This window comes from Oncorhynchus mykiss, chromosome 22 (genome assembly GCF_057628025.1).
Source record: "Oncorhynchus mykiss isolate SJ-2025 chromosome 22, ASM5762802v1, whole genome shotgun sequence".
NCBI lineage: Eukaryota > Metazoa > Chordata > Actinopteri > Salmoniformes > Salmonidae > Oncorhynchus > Oncorhynchus mykiss.
Genome location: NC_143043.1, coordinates 2,237,577 through 2,255,481, shown reverse-complemented (window position 1 = coordinate 2,255,481; position 17,905 = coordinate 2,237,577). Strand labels below are relative to the sequence as shown.

The 17,905-nt window shown below is 52.5% G+C and overlaps 4 non-coding genes and 4 pseudogenes across 4 annotated transcripts; all 8 read left to right on the top strand.

Annotated features, from left to right (window-relative positions):
- The first annotated feature begins 949 nt into the window (after window positions 1-949).
- Window positions 950-1,126, top strand: LOC149972677 (U2 spliceosomal RNA; annotated as a pseudogene).
- A 562-nt stretch (window positions 1,127-1,688) lies between these two features.
- Window positions 1,689-1,805, top strand: LOC118945645 (U5 spliceosomal RNA). Its single transcript, XR_005040760.1, has one exon. It is a non-coding gene; the product is annotated as a U5 spliceosomal RNA (small nuclear RNA).
- A 5,559-nt stretch (window positions 1,806-7,364) lies between these two features.
- Window positions 7,365-7,565, top strand: LOC118945525 (U2 spliceosomal RNA; annotated as a pseudogene).
- Window positions 7,566-7,944: 379 nt separating this feature from the next.
- On the top strand, window positions 7,945-8,061 carry LOC118945644 (U5 spliceosomal RNA). Its single transcript, XR_005040759.1, has one exon. It is a non-coding gene; the product is annotated as a U5 spliceosomal RNA (small nuclear RNA).
- Window positions 8,062-11,388: 3,327 nt separating this feature from the next.
- LOC118945535 (U2 spliceosomal RNA) lies at window positions 11,389-11,558 on the top strand (annotated as a pseudogene).
- Window positions 11,559-11,928: 370 nt separating this feature from the next.
- Window positions 11,929-12,045, top strand: LOC118945572 (U5 spliceosomal RNA). The gene has a single exon (XR_005040687.2). It is a non-coding gene; the product is annotated as a U5 spliceosomal RNA (small nuclear RNA).
- Window positions 12,046-14,295: 2,250 nt separating this feature from the next.
- LOC118961342 (U2 spliceosomal RNA) lies at window positions 14,296-14,476 on the top strand (annotated as a pseudogene).
- A 410-nt stretch (window positions 14,477-14,886) lies between these two features.
- Window positions 14,887-15,003, top strand: LOC118961412 (U5 spliceosomal RNA). Its single transcript, XR_005049061.2, has one exon. It is a non-coding gene; the product is annotated as a U5 spliceosomal RNA (small nuclear RNA).
- Window positions 15,004-17,905: the final 2,902 nt, after the last annotated feature.

The window sequence follows — 17,905 nt, the reverse complement described above, 5'->3', positions numbered from 1 at the left end:
GTTACCTCCTGCGGGTGTTCTTCTCGTACCAAGCGAGAAGCGTAATGGTGTGGTCTAACACGGGTCCTCGGGCGGAACAGCTGCCGTGGCACTTTGGCCATGCGGCCAAGTGGCTGCGTGCGCACCCCGAGGTTGAAGCTGCCCGAGTAGGTTTAGACCACAGGCACCTGTACGAGGAGGTCAGGCAGGCAGGGAGTCCTTCGCCTGTGGCGGGTATCTCGTCGGTGGTCTGGGAGGGAGTGCAGGCGCGGGGCCTGGACAACAGGCTCAAGGACCTGAATTGGTTGAGCCTCCACAAGTGCTTGCCGGTACGTTCCATCATGTACCGGCATAGCTTGGCGCGATCCCCCACCTGCCCAAGATCTGCTTGTGGCAGGGAGGAGACTGTGCGCCATGCCTTTTGGGACTGTGCCGTTGCCGGAGTGGTATGGGCTAGGGCACGGGTGTTGATAGGGTTGGTTAGGAGTGATTTTGTTGTGACGTGGGCTAGGTTAGAAAGAGGTGTAGGGAGAGCGAGGGGAACAGATAGGGATAGGTTTCTGCTCTGGCTTCTCATGAGCCTCTTTAAACGGGGGCTGTGGGAAGCCAGGCAGAATTTGGTAAAGACAGGGAGAGATTGGGGGGTGGAAGGGATAGTGAGGAGGGTGGAAGGAGATTTAAGAGGGAGGATGAAGAGGGAGGAAAATAAGTGGGGGCAGCATGCGGCACGGGAGAGGTGGAAAGGGGGTTTAGGACTGTTAGTGTTAGATTAAGTGTTGTAAGGGGATAGATTAGGGACGGGGAGATAGGGAAGGGTTAGGTATTGGTTAGGTATGACGGGGAGGGACGATGCTCCCCTGAGGATCCTTGGTTTTTTGGGTTTCTCGTCATGTAAAATGAAAATACCATTATTTACGTTTGTATAGAAAGTATGATTTTGTATAGAATTGATGGTATTTGAAAGTAATAAATTATTTTTCTAAAAAAAAAAAAATCTGTTCTTATCAGTTTAATATCTGATACGTCCCCCATCGGGGGACTACATATTAAATGGATTTTTCGAACAGGGAGTCGGAAATGGGGCTTGCTCCGTCCGCTCCACGCATCGACCCGGTATTGCAGTACCTCCGGGAACGGTGCAACACTTTTCTCCCGTTGTCAAGGGAAAATGCACATTCACAAAGCTATGTAAACAGCTGGCTAGCTAGCTGGCTGGCTAGCAGAAGAAGAGAAGGAAAGAAACATTCAAACTGAAAGAAAGGCGAAGCGCTCTTCAATGGGGTCCCCCGTTTCCCGCCATTTTACTTAAAAAAAAAAAAAAAGAAAAAAAAAAAAGAATTGGGGCCAGGATTGTCTCTCTCTCTCTCTCTCTCTCTCTCTCTCTCTCTCTCTCTCTCTCTCTCTCTCTCTCTCTCTCTCTCTCTCTCTCTCTCTCTCTCTCTCTCTCTCTCTCTCTCTCTCTCTCTCTCTCTCTCTCTCTCTCTCTCTCTCTCTCTCTGTGCCTCTGTGCCTCTGTGCCTCTGTGCCTCTGTGCCTCTGTGCCTCTGTGCCTCTGTGCCTCTGTGCCTCTGTGCCTCTGTGCCTCTGACCTTCTTTTTATCCACAGACAGCCCTCGAAAACTTGGAAGAGTGGGTTCCGGGAGCACCCGCGGGAACCCTGCCTAGAGTGCACAGAGTGTGTCTCGGGCCCCGACCTCTTGACTTCCATATGACTCTGGTTTCTCTTCATTACGCACAAGCCTTTCGCCTTTTACTAAAGACTTCCGTGGAGAGGAACACTTACGAGTTCAACGTATTTTTGGAGCGGCTTTGCTTCTTGCAGAGCCCGGTATCTTGTTTCAAGGGAAATTGACAGAGATGGGCCAGGATAGTGACTTAAAGACGCATTAGCGACTTTTTCCAAAAAACACCTGCCTGTTTGTTTCCAGGGAAACGGTGGGTGGGTGGGTGGGTGGGTTGGTTGAGTGGGGGTTGGAGGGAGAGAGGAGCTGGCTTTTGCCAACCCACCCGCTGAGGTCTGTCGAGACCCCCGGGGGTCCGGCGGTTTCAGGGTTCCATTTGTGGGTTATCGCTTCTCGGCCTTTTGGCTCAGATCAAGCTTGGTACCGAGGTGCCCCAAAGCCCGCTGAGTCAAAAGGTGAGCGGTAAGTGTGTTTTTTTGTTTTTTGGAAAATTGTTGATATATAATTTCTTGTCTTTTTTGTATTTTCCTTCTTGTTTTTGGAAGTGGTTGGTGAACCGGGTGCGCTTTTCTCATTGTGGGGATGGCGCAAGATAGCACGTCACGGTCGGTTCCTGGGATTGGGCTGGCCAATACGGTGCGTTTCGCATGGAGGGAAAAAGAAATGGAGCCTTGGGGGAGAGAGACCTTCGGGAGGACAATATTGATGGGGTGCCTGCAATTGAAGGTAAAGGATGTTCTCTGCCTTCAGGGGAACCCGATGGAGAAGGGTTTCGATGTGACATTTCATTTGGAAGAACAGCATGATGGGATTATGAAGAAGGTGAAGGCAGAGAAAGGAGAAGGTCCCCTGTGCCATTACGCGGTGACCAGCCTGGCCAAGAACAACTTCAGGGTGGTCACCGTAAACATGTACAATCCGCACGTGAAGGAAGAGGAAGTGAGGGCCTTTCTGGGGAGGTATGTAGACAATATCTCCTCAGCGAGGTACCTCAGGGACTCCCTGGGTTTCTGGAACGGGAGGAGAGGGTTCCAGGTGTTACTCAGGGAGGACCCGAAGAGTGTGGATGGCTACCTCCATCCTCCGGCGATGTTCTCCCTGGGGGCTGACAGGGGGACGTTGTATTATGCCCGTCAGCCCCCGTTCTGCAGGCGTTGTATGGCCTACGGCCATATCCTGGCCTCGTGCAGCACCAAGAAGTGTCGGTTCTGTGGGTCAGAAGAGCACGAGGTCAAGGAATGTGACGAGCCCAAGGCTTGCCACGGGTGTGGCTCGAGAGCACACCTGTGGCGTGATTGCCCGGCTCGTCACAGGTCATACGCGTCTGCAGCTGGGGGGGGAGCGGGGGATGGGGGGAGGAAAGAAAGGACGCGTGCGGATTGTACGGATGGCACAGGGGAAAAGACGGCAAGGGAAGAGGATGGGAAGACGGAAGAGGCGAGAAGAAAGAGGAGAGAAGATGGAAAGACGGAAAAAGAAGGAGAGAAGAAAAAGAAGGCGGAAGAACGGGAAGGAGCGGAGAAGAGGGAGAGTGGGACAGTGGTGCGAGAAGGAGTGGAAGAGGGAACAGTGACGGGGACGGAGGGAGGGGTGGAGGTGGGAGGGGAGGGGGTGGGAGGGGGAGATGGGGGGAAGGAGTGGGGGGACAGCCTGCCAGGCTTCCTTGAGGAAGAGACAAGGGGATTGGTGGAGGAGTTAGCGGGGAAGGGACGTTGTGTCTCCCCGCTACCTCCTTCACCAAAGAAGAAAGGAAAGAAGAGGGGGAAGTTGGCAGGAAGTGAGAGGGAGGGGGGGGGTGCATTGGCCTCCCTGTTTGCCTCAGCCCCTTACATCCTAGTGGAGGATGACTCAAGTGAGGGGTCTGTGGGCTGTGCGATAGAGGGATCCCAACTCCTGTTTGGGGAGATGGGGTCCCCTACGCTCAGCACCGAGGCATACAGGGAGGGGGGGGTGGACGGTGGTGGTGGGGAACCCAGGATGCAGGGCGCTCGGCCTAACACACTGCCTGCATCCTGGGTTGGAGAGATGGAGGAGGACGGGGGGGCGTCAGGAGAGGAGAGGACGTCCCCGCCGGTGGAGATGGACCAGGGGAGCATCGGGTGAGTCTCCTGTTTTTTGTTTTGGTTTGGGGTTATTTGTTGAGGGTTTTGTTTGTTTGTAAATATATATTTTGTTTATAAATGAATATTTCTGTTAAATTGTTTAGTTTAAATGTAAGGGGGTTGAGGGATGTAATTAAAAGGAGGGCGGTGTTGAATTTTTTAGAGGGTGTGGGGTTTGATTTTTGTTTTTTACAGGAGGTTCACCTGAGGGATGGTGGGGATGTGTGTAGATTTAGGAGGGAGTGGGATAAGGGGAAATCTTTTTGGGGCATAGGAGGGGTGCACTCAACAGGAGTAGGAATTTTGTGTGGGAATAAAGAGGTTAAGGTAGAGAACACTTTTGTTATAATGCAGGGTAGAGTATTGGGGATAGATGTAGTGTATAGAGAAGCTAGGTATAGGTTAATTGGGGTATATGGGCCACAGGTGGCGGCAGACAGAAGGGAGATGGTGGACTGTCTGGCGCCCCTGTGTGTCACAAATAGGCACTTGGTGATAGGAGGGGACTTTAATATAGATTTAGGGGTAGGTGGTGATAGTAGTGCAGGCGCAATCACCGGGCTAATGGCTTGCCATGGTCTGGTTGATGGTGGCCTGCATACTAATCCGGCAATGGTCGGTCCTACATGGCGCAACTCCAGGGGGGTTGCGCGGAGGCTCGACTACATTTTTGTATCCAGGTCTTTGGGTCAGTTGTCTGGGCGCCTGTTGCCTGTTTTCTTCACGGATCACGACGGGGTGTTCCTGCAGGTGGGGTCGCCAGTCTGCCTCTTCGGTAGGGGGTACTGGAAGTTAGATCGGGATATACTGGAGGGGCAGGCTTTCGTTGACGCATTTTTTTGTTTCTTTCGGAGGCTTGACGGCCTCCGGTCCATGTGCGAGGGGGTGTTAGAGTGGTGGGATTTAGTGAAGGTGAGGATTAGGGCTTTTATAATAGGATATTGTAAAAGGAAAAAAAGGGAGGAAAGGAGGGAGGTGGATTGTATCCAAAGGTTAATTGAACTCGAGTACGAGGCGGGCAACCTCGGCGGGTCGGTTGACTGGGAGAGATTCGCAGCCCTAAAGGCGCAGCTCAGGGAGCTGCAGGAGCAGAAGGCTCGAGCTTTCCTGGAGCGTGCGCATAGTGGCTTTCTAGAACATAATGAGACTTGTTCCGCTATGTTCTTTAAGTCGGTTAGGGCCAGGCAGAGTAGGAAGGTAATGCATGGCGTTAGGGAAGTAAATGGGAGTGTAGTAAGTAAACCAGAGGAGATGGTCAGGGTGACAACTGATCATTTCCGAAGTTTATTTAAGGAAAGGGAAATAGATGTAGAGCAGGGAAATGTGTTTTTAGAACACTTGTCCCGGCGGTTGCCGGAGGACATTAGAGACGTGATGGAGGCCCAGATCTCACTAGAAGAGGTTGAGAGCGCTCTTAGGAGGATGGGAAAAGGGAAGGTGCCTGGGATGGATGGGCTGCCGGCTGAGTTTTACCTCAAGTTTTGGGGTATACTTGGACCGGTGGTCCTCGAAGTCTTGAAGGCCATCCTTGAGACGGGGGTCCCGGGGGGATCAATGGCTGTTGGTGTGCTGTCACTTCTTTATAAGAAGGGGGAAGCAACTGACCTTGGCAACTGGCGGCCATTGACCATGCTGTGCGTAGATTACAAGATTCTTGCAAAGGTTTTAGCAGACCGGTTGCGCACAGCCCTTCCCTACGTCGTCCATGAGGATCAGACGTGCGGGGTAGAGGACCGCTCTATAAGATGGAACCTACAGTTGATTAGGGACTCCATCGCCTGGGTTGAGGATAGAGGGCTGTCTTTAATGGTAGCAGCGCTAGATCAGGCGAAAGCCTTTGATCGCGTGAATAGATATTTTCTATTCAGGGTATTAGGTAGATTAGGATTTGGGGAGAAGTTTATAGGATGGATCCGTACATTATATGTCGGAGCGGGGTGTCGAGTTAGTGTAAATAGTCACTTAGGTGACGTTTTTGACCTCTCGTCTGGGGTCAGGCAGGGATGCCCACTCTCGGCCCTCCTCTTCGTACTGTACATGGAGCCTCTGGGGGCTGCCATTAGGGCAGACACAGGGGTGGAGGGCTTGTTGATCCCTGGGAGCGGCGGGCTGCGTGTTAAGATGACGCAGTACGCCGACGACACTTCCTTGCTGTTGTGCAAGGACTCGTGCCTGACAAGGTCTCTTGCCATCATTGGGGATTTCACCCAAGCGTCGGGGGCGGTTCTGAATCATGCAAAGTCTTCCGTTAAGTTTTTCGGAAGATGGCGCGGTAGGACGGATGTGCCCGGGGGGTTATCTCTCTGTGAGGGGGCCCTGAGGATTCTCGGGGTCCATTTTGAGACCTCTGGCTCAGCGACGCTGAACTGGAACATGGGTATTGCAGTGGTACAGAAGAAGTTGGCAATGTGGAAGGCTAGGTCTTTGTCCTTTATAGGTAAGGTCCTGGTCCTAAAGGTGGATGTATTGCCATCTCTTTTGTACTTGGCGTACATCTACCCATTGCCAGCTTGTCTGAGGAGGCCTCTAGTGAGGCTCGTGTTTCAGTTCATGTGGGGTGGCAGGTACGAGTGGGTCGCCAGGGCGCGCATGCTCTGTCCCATCGGGGAGGGAGGTAGGGGGGTACCACATCTCCCCCTCAAGCTGGATGCAATTTTTGTTTCTTTCTTGTTGACGGAGCTTGCTCAGCCAGTTATACACCCGTCCGGTTACCTCCTGCGGGTGTTCTTCTCGTATCAGGCGAGAAGCGTAATGGTGTGGTCTAACGCGGGTCCTCGGGCGGAACAGCTGCCGTGGCACTTTGGCCATGCGGCCAAGTGGCTGCGTGCGCACCCCGAGGTTGAAGTTGCCCGAGTAGGTTTAGATCACAGGCACCTGTACGAGGAGGTCAGGCAGGCAGGGAGTCCTGCGCCTGTAGCGGGCATCTCGTCAGTGGTCTGGGAGGGAGTGCAGGCGCGGGGCCTGGACAACAGGCTCAAGGACCTGAATTGGTTGAGCCTCCATAAGTGCTTGCCGGTACGTTCCATCATGTACCGGCATAGTTTGTCGCGATCCTCCACCTGTCCAAGATCTGCTTGTGGCAGGGAGGAGACTGTGCGCCATGCCTTCTGGGACTGTGCCTTTGCCGGACTAGTCTGGGCTAGGGCACGGGTGTTGCTAGGTATGGTTAGGAGCGATTTTTTGCTGACTTGGGCTAGGTTAGAGCGAGGCGTAGGGAGAGCGAGGGGAACGGATAGGGACAGGTTTCTGCTCTGGCTTCTCATGAGTCTCTTTAAAAGGGGGCTGTGGGAAGCCAGGCAGAATTTAGTTAAGACAGGGAGAGATTGGGGGGTGGAAGGGATAGTGAGGAGGGTGGAAGGTGATGTGAGGGGGAGGATGAAGAGGGAGGAGATAAAGTGGGGGCAGCATGCGGCACGGGAGAGGTGGAAGGGGGATTAGGGCTGGGAGTGTTAGAGTGAGGTTTGTAAGGGGATAGATTAGGGAAGGGAAGATAGGGAAGGGTTAGGTATTGGTTAGGTATGACGGGGAGGGACGATGCTCCCCTGAGGTTTGTTTTTGTTTGGGTGTTTGGTGTTTTTTGTAAGTAGAATGAATGAGAACTATGATTTTGTAAAGTATGAATGGTATTGAGTGTAAAAAAAAATAAAAATATGTTCTTATCAGTTTAATATCTGATACGTCCCCCATCGGGGGACTACATATTAAATGGATTTTTTGAACAGGGAGTCGGAAATGGGGCTTGCTCCGTCCGCTCCACGCATCGACCCGGTATTGCAGTACCTCCGGGAACGGTGCAACACTTTTCTCCCGTTGTCAAGGGAAAATGCACATTCACAAAGCTATGTAAACAGCTGGCTAGCTAGCTGGCTGGCTAGCAGAAGAAGAGAAGGAAAGAAACATTCAAACTGAAAGAAAGGCGAAGCGCTCTTCAATGGGGTCCCCCGTTTCCCGCCATTTTACTTAAAAAAAAAAAAAAGAAAAAAAAAAAAGAATTGGGGCCAGGATTGTGTGTGTGTGTGTCTCTCTCTCTCTCTGTCTCTCTGTGCCTCTGTGTCTGTGACCTTCTTTTTATCCACAGACAGCCCTCGAAAACTTGGAAGAGTGGGTTCCGGGAGCACCCGCGGGAACCCTGCCTAGAGTGCACAGAGTGTGTCTCGGGCCCCGACCTCTTGACTTCCATATGACTCTGGTTTCTCTTCATTACGCACAAGCCTTTCGCCTTTTACTAAAGACTTCCGTGGAGAGGAACACTTACGAGTTCAACGTATTTTTGGAGCGGCTTTGCTTCTTGCAGAGCCCGGTATCTTGTTTCAAGGGAAATTGACAGAGATGGGCCAGGATAGTGACGCATTAGCGACTTTTTCCAAAAAACACCTGCCTGTTTGTTGCCAGGGAAACGGTGGGTGGGTGGTTGAGTGGGGGTTGGAGGGAGAGAGGAGCTGGCTTTTGCCAACCCACCCGCTGAGGTCTGTCGAGACCCCCGGGGGTCCGGCGGTTTCAGGGTTCCATTTGTGGGTTATCGCTTCTCGGCCTTTTGGCTCAGATCAAGCTTGACACCGAGGTGTCCCAGAGCCCGCTGAGCCAGAAGGTCGAAGGAAGGCAGGAGGGAGGAATTTTTGTTACGCTTTTTGGAAACGGTTTATATTTCCCGTTTTCTTTTTTCATTGGCTTCTTTTGAAGAGAGCTTTTTTGAAGAAATGGAGGAGAATACCCAGAAAAGGTCAGTTCCGGGCGTCGGATTGGCAAATACGTTGCGATTTGCGTGGAGGGAAAAGGAGGTTGAGCCGTTTGGGAGAGAGACATTTGGGAGATCCATCCTTATGGGAATCCTGAAATTGACGGTGAAGGATGTCCTATGCCTACAGAATAACCCTATGGAGAGGGCTTTTGATGTGACTGTATACACAGAAGAGAAACACGATGAAGTACTGAAGAAAGTAAAAGCAGTGGAAGGAGAAAGGCCTATGTGCCTTTATGATGTTACTAGCCTGGCAAGGACAAATTTCAGGGTAGTAACAGTAACGATGTACAATCCGCATGTAAAGGACGAAGACGTGAGGGGCTTTCTGGGGCGGTATATGGACAAAGTCTCCTCAGCAAGGCTCCTGAAGGACTCCCTGGGGTTCTGGAATAGGAGATGATGTTTCCAGGCACTCCTATGGGAGGACCCAAAGGGACAGGGTGGATACCTCCATCCTCCTGCGATGTTCTCCCTGGGGGCTGACAGGGGGACGTTGTATTATGCACGTCAGCCCCAGTTCTGCAGGCGCTGTATGGCCTATGGTCATATCCTCGCCTCGTGCAGCATAAGAAAGTGCAGAATTTGTGGATCTGCTGAGCACGAGGCGAGGGAGTGTGACGAACTCAAGGCGTGCCACGGGTGTGGCTCGTCAGCACACCTGTGGCGGGAGTGCCCGGTTCGTCACAGGTCATACGCGTCTGCAGCTGGGGGGAGAACAGGAGCAGGGGATGGGGGAGGAAGAGGAGGGACGTCTCTGGACCAGGGCATGGGTCAAGAGGGGAAGAAAGCACAGAGAGAGGAGGTGCAAGGAGCGGTAGAAGAAAGAAGAGGGGAAGCCACTGGAGAAGTGAAAGGAAAGAAGAAGAAAGAAAGAAAGGGAGTGGGGGAGCGAGAGAGAGAAACAGTGGAGGGGGTGCCGGTGACAGGGGCTGTGGAGGGGGGGGAGGAAGGGGGGAATGGGGGGGAGAGGGGGGAGTGGGGGTCGAGCTTCCTAGTGGAGGAGATGAGGGAAATGGTGGAGGGGCTAGGGGGGAAAGGGGGTGGTGTCTCCCCGCTGCCTCTTACACCAAGGAAAAAGAAATGGTAGCAGCGCTAGATCAGGCGAAAGCCTTTGATCGCGTGAATAGATCCTTTCTATTCAGGGTATTAGGTAGATTAGGGTTTGGGGAGAAGTATATAGGATGGATCCGTACATTATATGTCGGAGCGGGGTGTCGAGTAAGCGTAAACGGTCACTTGGGTGACGTTTTTGACCTCTCGTCTGGGGTCAGGCAGGGGTGCCCGCTCTCGGCACTCCTCTTCGTTCTGTACATGGAGCCTCTGGGGGCTGCCATTAGGGCAGACACAGGGGTGGAGGGCTTGTTGATCCCTGGAAGCGGTGGGCTGCGTGTTAAGATGACGCAGTACGCCGACGACACTTCCTTGCTGCTATGCAAGGACTCGTGCCTGACAAGGTCCCTTGCCATCATTGGGGATTTCACCCGAGCGTCGGGGGCGGTTCTGAACAATGCAAAGTCTTCCGTTAAGTTTTTCGGAAGATGGCGCGGTAGAACGGATGTGCCCGGGGGGTTATCTCTCTGTGAGGGGGCCCTGAGGATTCTCGGGGTCCATTTTGAGACCTCCGGCTCAGCGACGCTGAACTGGAACATGAGGATCGCAGTGGTGCAGAGGAAGCTAGTGATGTGGAAGGCTAGGTCTTTGTCTTTTATAGGTAAGGTCCTGGTCCTAAAGGTGGATGTATTGCCATCTCTTTTGTATTTGGCATACATCTACCCATTGCCGGCTTGTCTGAGGAGGCCTCTAGTGAGGCTTGTGTTTCAGTTCATGTGGGGTGGCAGGTACGAGTGGGTCGCCAGGGCACGCATGCTCTGTCCCATCGGGGAGGGAGGTAGGGGGGTACCCAACATCCCCCTCAAGCTGGACACAATTTTTGTGTCCTTTGTGTTGACAGAACTGGCTCATCCGGTGATACACCCGTCCGGTTACCTCCTGCGGGTGTTCTTCTCCTACCAAGCGAGAAGCGTAATGGTGTGGTCTAACACGGGTCCTCGGGCGGAACAGCTGCCGTGGCACTTTGGCCATGCGGCCAAGTGGTTGCGTGCACACCCCGAGGTTGAAGTTGCCCAAGTAGGTTTAGACCACAGGCACCTGTACGAGGAGGTCAGGCAGGCAGGGAGTCCTGCGCCTGTAGCGGGCATCTCGGAAGTGGTCTGGGAGGGAGTGCAGGCGCGGGGCCTGGACAACAGGCTCAAGGACCTGAATTGGTTGAGCCTCCACAAGTGTCTGCCGGTACGGTCCACCATGTACCGGCATAGCTTGGCGCGATCCCCCACCTGCCCAAGGGCTGCTTGTGGCAGGGAGGAGACTGTGCGCCATGCTTTTTGGGACTCTGCCTTTGCCGGAGTGGTATGGGCGAGGGCACGGGTGTTGATAGTTTTGGTAAGAGGGGATTTTGTGGTGACATGGGCTAGGTTAGAGAGAGGTGTAGGGAGAGCGAGGGGTACAGATAGGGATAGATTTCTGCTCTGGCTTCTCATAAGCCTCTTTAAACGGGGGCTGTGGGAAGCCAGGCAGAATTTGGTAAAGACAGGGAGAGATTGGGGGGTGGAAGGGATACTTAGGAGGGTGGAAGGAGATTTAAGAGGTAGGATGAAGAGGGAGGAGAGGAAGTGGGGGAAACATGCGGCACGGGAGAGATGGAAAGGGGGTTTAGGGCTGGGGGTTTTAGATTGAGATTTATAAGGGGATAGATTAGGAGCGGAGAGATAGGGAAAGGTAGAGGTTAGGAATGACGGGGAGGGATGATGCTCCCCTGAGGTTTGTTTTTGTTTGGTGTTTTTGTAAATATGATTTTGTAAAGTATGAATGGCATAGATGGTAATAAATTATTTTTCTAAAAAATCTGTTCTTATCAGTTTAATATCTGATACGTCCCCCATCGGGGGACTACATATTAAATGGATTTTTCGAACAGGGAGTCGGAAATGGGGCTTGCTCCGTCCGCTCCACGCATCGACCCGGTATTGCAGTACCTCCGGGAACGGTGCAACACTTTTCTCCCGTTGTCAAGGAAAAATGCAAATTCACAAAGCTATGTAAACAGCTGGCTAGCTAGCTAGCTAGCTAGCAGAAGAAGAGAAGGAAAGAAACATTCAAACTGAAAGAAAGGCGAAGCGCCCTTCAATGGGGTCCCCCGTTTCCCGCCATTTTACTTAAAAAAAAAAAAGAATTGGGGCCAGGATTGTCTCTCTCTCTCTCTCTCTCTCTCTCTCTCTCTCTCTCTCTCTCTCTCTGTGTCTGCGACCTTCTTTTTATCCACAGACAGCCCTCCAAAACTTGGAAGAGTGGGTTCCGGGAGCACCCGCGGGAACCCTGCCTAGAGTGCACAGAGTGTGTCTCGGGCCCCGACCTCTTGACTTCCATATGACTCTGGTTTCTCTTCATTACGCACAAGCCTTTCGCCTTTTACTAAAGACTTCCGTGGAGAGGAACACTTACGAGTTCCACGTATTTTTGGAGCGGCTTTGCTTCTTGCAGAGCCCGGTATCTTGTTTCAAGAGAAATTGACAGAGATGGGCCAGGATAGTGACGCATTAGCGACTTTTTCCAAAAAACACCTGCCTGTTTGTTGCCAGGGAAACGGTGGGTGGGTGGTTGAGTGGGGGTTGGAGGGAGAGAGGAGCTGGCTTTTGCCAACCCACCCGCTGAGGTCTGTCGAGACCCCCGGGGGTCCGGCGGTTTCAGGGTTCCATTTGTGGGTTATCGCTTCTCGGCCTTTTGGCTCAGATCAAGCTTGGTACCGAGGTGCCCCAGAGCTCGCTGAGTCAAAAGGTCGAACTAGGAGGGCGATAAAGGTTTATATCCTTTGAGCAGGAGAAGGAAAGGATGACTCCTTATGTGTCAGTCCCGGGAGTCGGGCTGGCGAACACGGTGCGATTTGCATGGAGTGAAAAGGACATGGAGCCTTTTGGAAGAGAAGAGTTTGGGAGGACCTTGCTGATTGGGGTGCTCAAGCTGGGCGTGGAAGATGTCTTTTGCCTCCAAGAAAATGCAGCAGAGAGAGCCTTTGAGGTCACTTTCTACAAAGAGGAAAAGCATGACGAAATTATGCGGAAGGCGAGAGTGCTGGAGAAGGAGAGGCCCATATGCCATTATGTGGTGAGAAGTCTGGCAAAGAACAATTTTAGGATAGTTACGGTCAAGATGTACAACCCCTATGTGAAGGAAGAGGACGTGAGGGCATTCTTGGGGAGATATATGACCAACATCTCCTCAGCAAGGCTCCTGAAGGACACCATTGGGTTTTGGGACGGGAGGAGAAGTTTTCAGGCGCTCCTCAAGGAAGACCCGGGGGGTATAGGAGGGTACCTCCATCCTCCAGCTATGTTCTCCCTGGGGGCTGACAGGGGGACATTGTATTATGCGCGTCAGCCTCCGTTCTGCAGGCGGTGTATGGCCTATGGCCATATACTAGCCTCGTGCAGCAAGATGAAGTGTAGGTACTGTGGGTCGGGTGAGCACGAGGCTAGGGACTGTGTCGAGCCGAGGACATGCCACGGGTGTGGCTCGGTAGCGCACCTGTGGCGGGACTGCCTGGCTCGGAGGGGGTCATACGCGTCTGCAGCTGGGGGGGGAGCGAGAGCGGAGGATGGAGGAAGACGAGGAAGAGAGGAGCCGGAAGATGGGAGTGGAAAGACTGCACAGAAGGAGTCGGAGGGTGGAAGAGAAAAAGAGGAGAAGAGAGCTGGGACAGAGAAAGAGGACGGGATGGAAGAAGAGGAGGACGGGACAGAAGGTGAGGTGGTCGGGACAGAAGAAGAGGTGGCCGGGATGGAAGGAGAAGGAGTCGGAATAGAGGTTGGGAAGGAGGTTGAAGGAGAAAAGGGAAAGAAAAAGAAGAAGAAGACTGCGACGAGGATGGAGGAGAGTGAGGAGAGTCGAGAGACCAGAGGAGACAACAGTGGAGAGAAAGGAGGTGGAGGAGGGTTTGGAGAAGGAACCGGAAGGAGAGACGGAAAGGCGAAGGGGGGTGAAGAATTGGGAGGGGAGTGGAGTGTCGAAGGAAAGGCTGGAGGAGTTGAGAGGGATGGTGAGGAATTTGGTAGAAAAGGAAATGGGGAAGGCAAAGGAGAAGGAAGGAACGGTGTGTGACGTTGGATATCGAAGTCCTTTTCTGAATGATCCTCCGTGCAAGAGGCCAAAGAAGGTGGTGGACAGCAGGTGGAGGAGGGGTGGTAAAAAGGGGGGGGGGGCAGTGCGAGGGGGTGGGGAGGCAGCGGGGCCCTCGTGGGCTCCATCTTCCTCATCTTTTAGACCCCTCGCTGAGCTTGACCTCCCAGGGATGGCCCAAAGCTGGATGATGGAGGGAGAGTCGGACTTTCTCTTTGGGGATGAAGCGTCCCCGGTCCGGAGTCCGGAGGAGGGGGGGGTGATGGACTTGAGGGTGGGGCAGGTGCCGGGGGTGGTTGCTGTATTCAGCGGAGGGGGGACGGTGGGAGATGGGAGCAATGTAGGGCCACAGTTAGACGAGTTAGACGGGATAGAGAAGGGGAGCAATGGGTGAGTTTTTGTTGTAAAATAGGTGGGGTAAAAGTTAGCAGTTTTGGACTGATTTTTTGTGTTTGGTTGATAGAAGATATTTAAGTTAATGGGATAATGAAGATTATTGTTTGGTAATTTGGATTTGGCAATAGTTTATTAGTTATGGAATGATTATTTGTAGTGTGGTGTATTTGGATATTTAAGTTGATGGAATTGTGAAAGTGTATTGTTTGGTTTTTGAAGATAATAAATATATTTTGTAAAAAAAAAAAAAAAAATCTGTTCTTATCAGTTTAATATCTGATACGTCCCCCATCGGGGGACTACATATTAAATGGATTTTTCGAACAGGGAGTCGGAAATGGGGCTTGCTCCGTCCGCTCCACGCATCGACCCGGTATTGCAGTACCTCCGGGAACGGTGCAACACTTTTCTCCCGTTGTCAAGGAAAAATGCAAATTCACAAAGCTATGTAAACAGCTGGCTGGCTAGCTAGCTAGCTAGCTAGCAGAAGAAGAGAAGGAAAGAAACATTCAAACTGAAAGAAAGGCGAAGCGCCCTTCAATGGGGTCCCCCGTTTCCCGCCATTTTACTTAAAAAAAAAAAAAAGAATTGGGGCCAGGATATTCTCTCTCTCTCTCTCTCTCTCTCTCTCTCTCTGTCTCTGTCTCTGTCTCTGTCTCTCTCTCTCTGTCTGTCCCTGTGCCTCTGTGTCTGCGACCTTCTTTTTATCCACAGACAGCCCTCCAAAACTTGGAAGAGTGGGTTCCGGGAGCACCCGCGGGAACCCTGCCTAGAGTGCACAGAGTGTGTCTCGGGCCCCGACCTCTTGACTTCCATATGACTCTGGTTTCTCTTCATTACGCACAAGCCTTTCGCCTTTTACTAAAGACTTCCGTGGAGAGGAACACTTACGAGTTCCACGTATTTTTGGAGCGGCTTTGCTTCTTGCAGAGCCCGGTATCTTGTTTCAAGAGAAATTGACAGAGATGGGCCAGGATAGTGACTTAAAGACGCATTAGCGACTTTTTCCAAAAAACACCTGCCTGTTTGTTGCCAGGGAAACGGTGGGTGGGTGGGTGGTTGGGTGGTTGAGTGAGTGGGGGTTGGAGGGAGAGAGGAGCTGGCTTTTGCCAACCCACCCGCTGGGGTCTGTCGAGACCCCCGGGGGTCCGGCGGTTTCAGGGTTCCATTTGTGGGTTATCGCTTCTCGGCCTTTTGGCTCAGATCAAGCTTGGTACCGAGGTGCCCCAGAGCTCGCTGAGTCAGGAGGTCGAAGTAGAAGGGCGATAAAGGATTTTCTGGAATAAATAATTTTCCCGCCAAAAATTGTTTAAACACTGTTTTTTCTCTTTGTAGAGAGCCGGAGCCGGATAGAGGGAGCCATTCTCCTGGAGGAGATGGCACGTAAACCACCATCCACGTCCATCCCTGGGATGGGGATTGCAAATACAGTGCGTTTCGCATGGAAAGAGAAGGACATGGAGGCGTTTGGGAGAGAGACTTTTGGGAGGACTCTGCTGATGGGGGTGCTTAAGCTCACGGTAAGCGAAGTCTTTTGTCTCCAGGGAAACCCATTAGAGGGAGCTTTTGATGTCACCTTTTACACCGAGGAAAAGCATCAGGAGATAATGCGGAAGGTGAAAGAGGTGGAGAAGACCAAGCCCATGTGTCACTATGGTGTAACAAGTCTGGCAAAGAACAATTTTAGGGTGGTGACCATTAACATGTATAACCCGCATGTGAAAGACGAGGAGGTGAGAGCATTTTTGGGTCGATATATGGACAACATCTCATCGGCAAGGCACCTAAAGGACTCCCTTGGATTCTGGGATGGCAGGAGAAGCTATCAGGCTCTCCTTAGAGAAGACTCCAAGGGCCTGGGAGGCTACCTCCATCCCCCAGCTATGTTCTCCCTGGGGGCTGACAGGGGGACGTTATATTATGCCCGTCAGCCTCCTTTCTGCAGGCGTTGTATGGCCTACGGACATACTTTAGCCTCGTGTAGCATAAGACAATGTAGATTCTGTGGATCAAGCGCGCACGAGGCGAAGGATTGTGACGAGCCGAAGGTGTGCCACGGGTGTGGATCAGCAGCGCACCTGTGGCGGGATTGCCCGGCTCGTCAGCGGTCATACGCGTCTGCAGCTGGGGGGGGAGCGGGGGATGGGGGAAGAAGAAGAGGAGAAGACCCAGACCCTAACACAGGACCAGAGGGAATGGCCACACGGAAGAGGGAGGAGAGAAAAGCAGCAGCAGGAAGAGTGGAGAAAAAGGATGGAATGGGAGTAGTGGAACTGGAAGGAGAGGAGGGAAAGGAGGCCGAAGGAGTGGAGGTGCCGGAGAAGGCAGAAGTGGAGGGCGAGGAGGTGGAGAAGGTTTCGGTGGCGGGACCTGTAGAAGAGGAGGAGGGGGGAGAGGGGGTAAAGGAATGGGGAGAAAGCAGAATGTCGAGCGACCGAGTGGACGAAATGAGGGAAATGGTGGAGGAGCTAGCGGGGAAGGGGGGTGGTGTCTCCCCGTTACCTCCTACACCAAAAAAAAAGAAGAAAGGGAAGAGGAGGGGCTCGGCAGACTTTGAGAGGGAGGGGGGTGTGGAAGGGGAGGGGGTAGCCAAGCGTTTGATGGGGGAGGGAAAGTTTAATTTGGCCTCGCTGTTCTCCTCAGGCCCTCATATGGAGTGTGACTCCCAAGAGGCGGATCAGGGCTGCTTGTCTGGGGGGGAATCTCAACTCCTTTTTGGCGAGGTGGGGTCTCCTACTCTCAGCCAAGCAGCCTACAGAGAGGAAGGAATGGAGGATGTAGGTGGGGAACCCAGGATGCAGAGGCGTAACACACTGCCTGCATCCTGGGTTAGAGAGATGGAGGAAAACGGGGGGATGTCAGGTGAGAAGACGTCCCTGCCGGTGGAGATGGACCAGGGGAGCGTCAGGTGAGCCTCCTGTTTTGTTTTCATTTGGGTTTAGTATTTTGGTGATGATATTTTGTTTTGGTTTTATGTAAAAATATATAAATACAAGATGACTACTTTTGTTAGTTTAAATGTAAGAGGGTTAAGGGAGGTTGTAAAGAGGAGGGCGGTTTTCAGTTATTTAGAGGGTGTGGGTTTTGATGTTTGTTTTTTACAGGAGGTTCACCTGAGGGATGGAGGGGATGTAAAAAGGTTTAGGAGGGAGTGGGTAAAGGGAGTTTCATTGTGGGGCATAGGAGGGGTGCACTCAACAGGGGTAGGTATTTTGTTTGGAAATAGGGAGATTAAAATAGAGGGCACTTTTTTTGTAATGCAGGGCAGAGTTTTGGGGGTAGATGTCACGTATAAGGATATTAGATATAGGTTATTTGGGGTGTATGGGCCACAGGTGGCGGCAGACAGGAGGGAGATGGTGGACTGTCTGGCGCCCCTGTGTGTCACAAATAGGCACTTAGTGATAGGAGGTGATTTTAATATAGATTTGGGGATAGGGGGAGACAGTAGTGCAGGCGCCATCACCGGGCTAATGGCTTGCCATGGCCTGGTTGATGGTGGCCTGCACACTACTCCGGCAATGGTCGGTCCCACATGGCGCAACTCCAGGGGGGTTGCGCGGAGGCTCGACTATATTTTTGTATCTAGGTCTTTGGGTCGGTTGTCTGGGCGGCTGTTGCCTGTCTTCTTTTCGGACCATGACGGGGTGCTCCTGCAGGTGGGGTCGCCAGTCTGCCTCTTCGGTAGGGGGTACTGGAAACTAGATCGGGATTTACTGGATGAGCAGGTGTTTGTTAATGCTGTCACAGGGGTGTTTCGGAGGCTTGAAGGCCTCCGGCCCATGTGTGAGGGGGTGTTAGAGTGGTAGGATATGGTAAGAGGAAGAAAAGGGAGG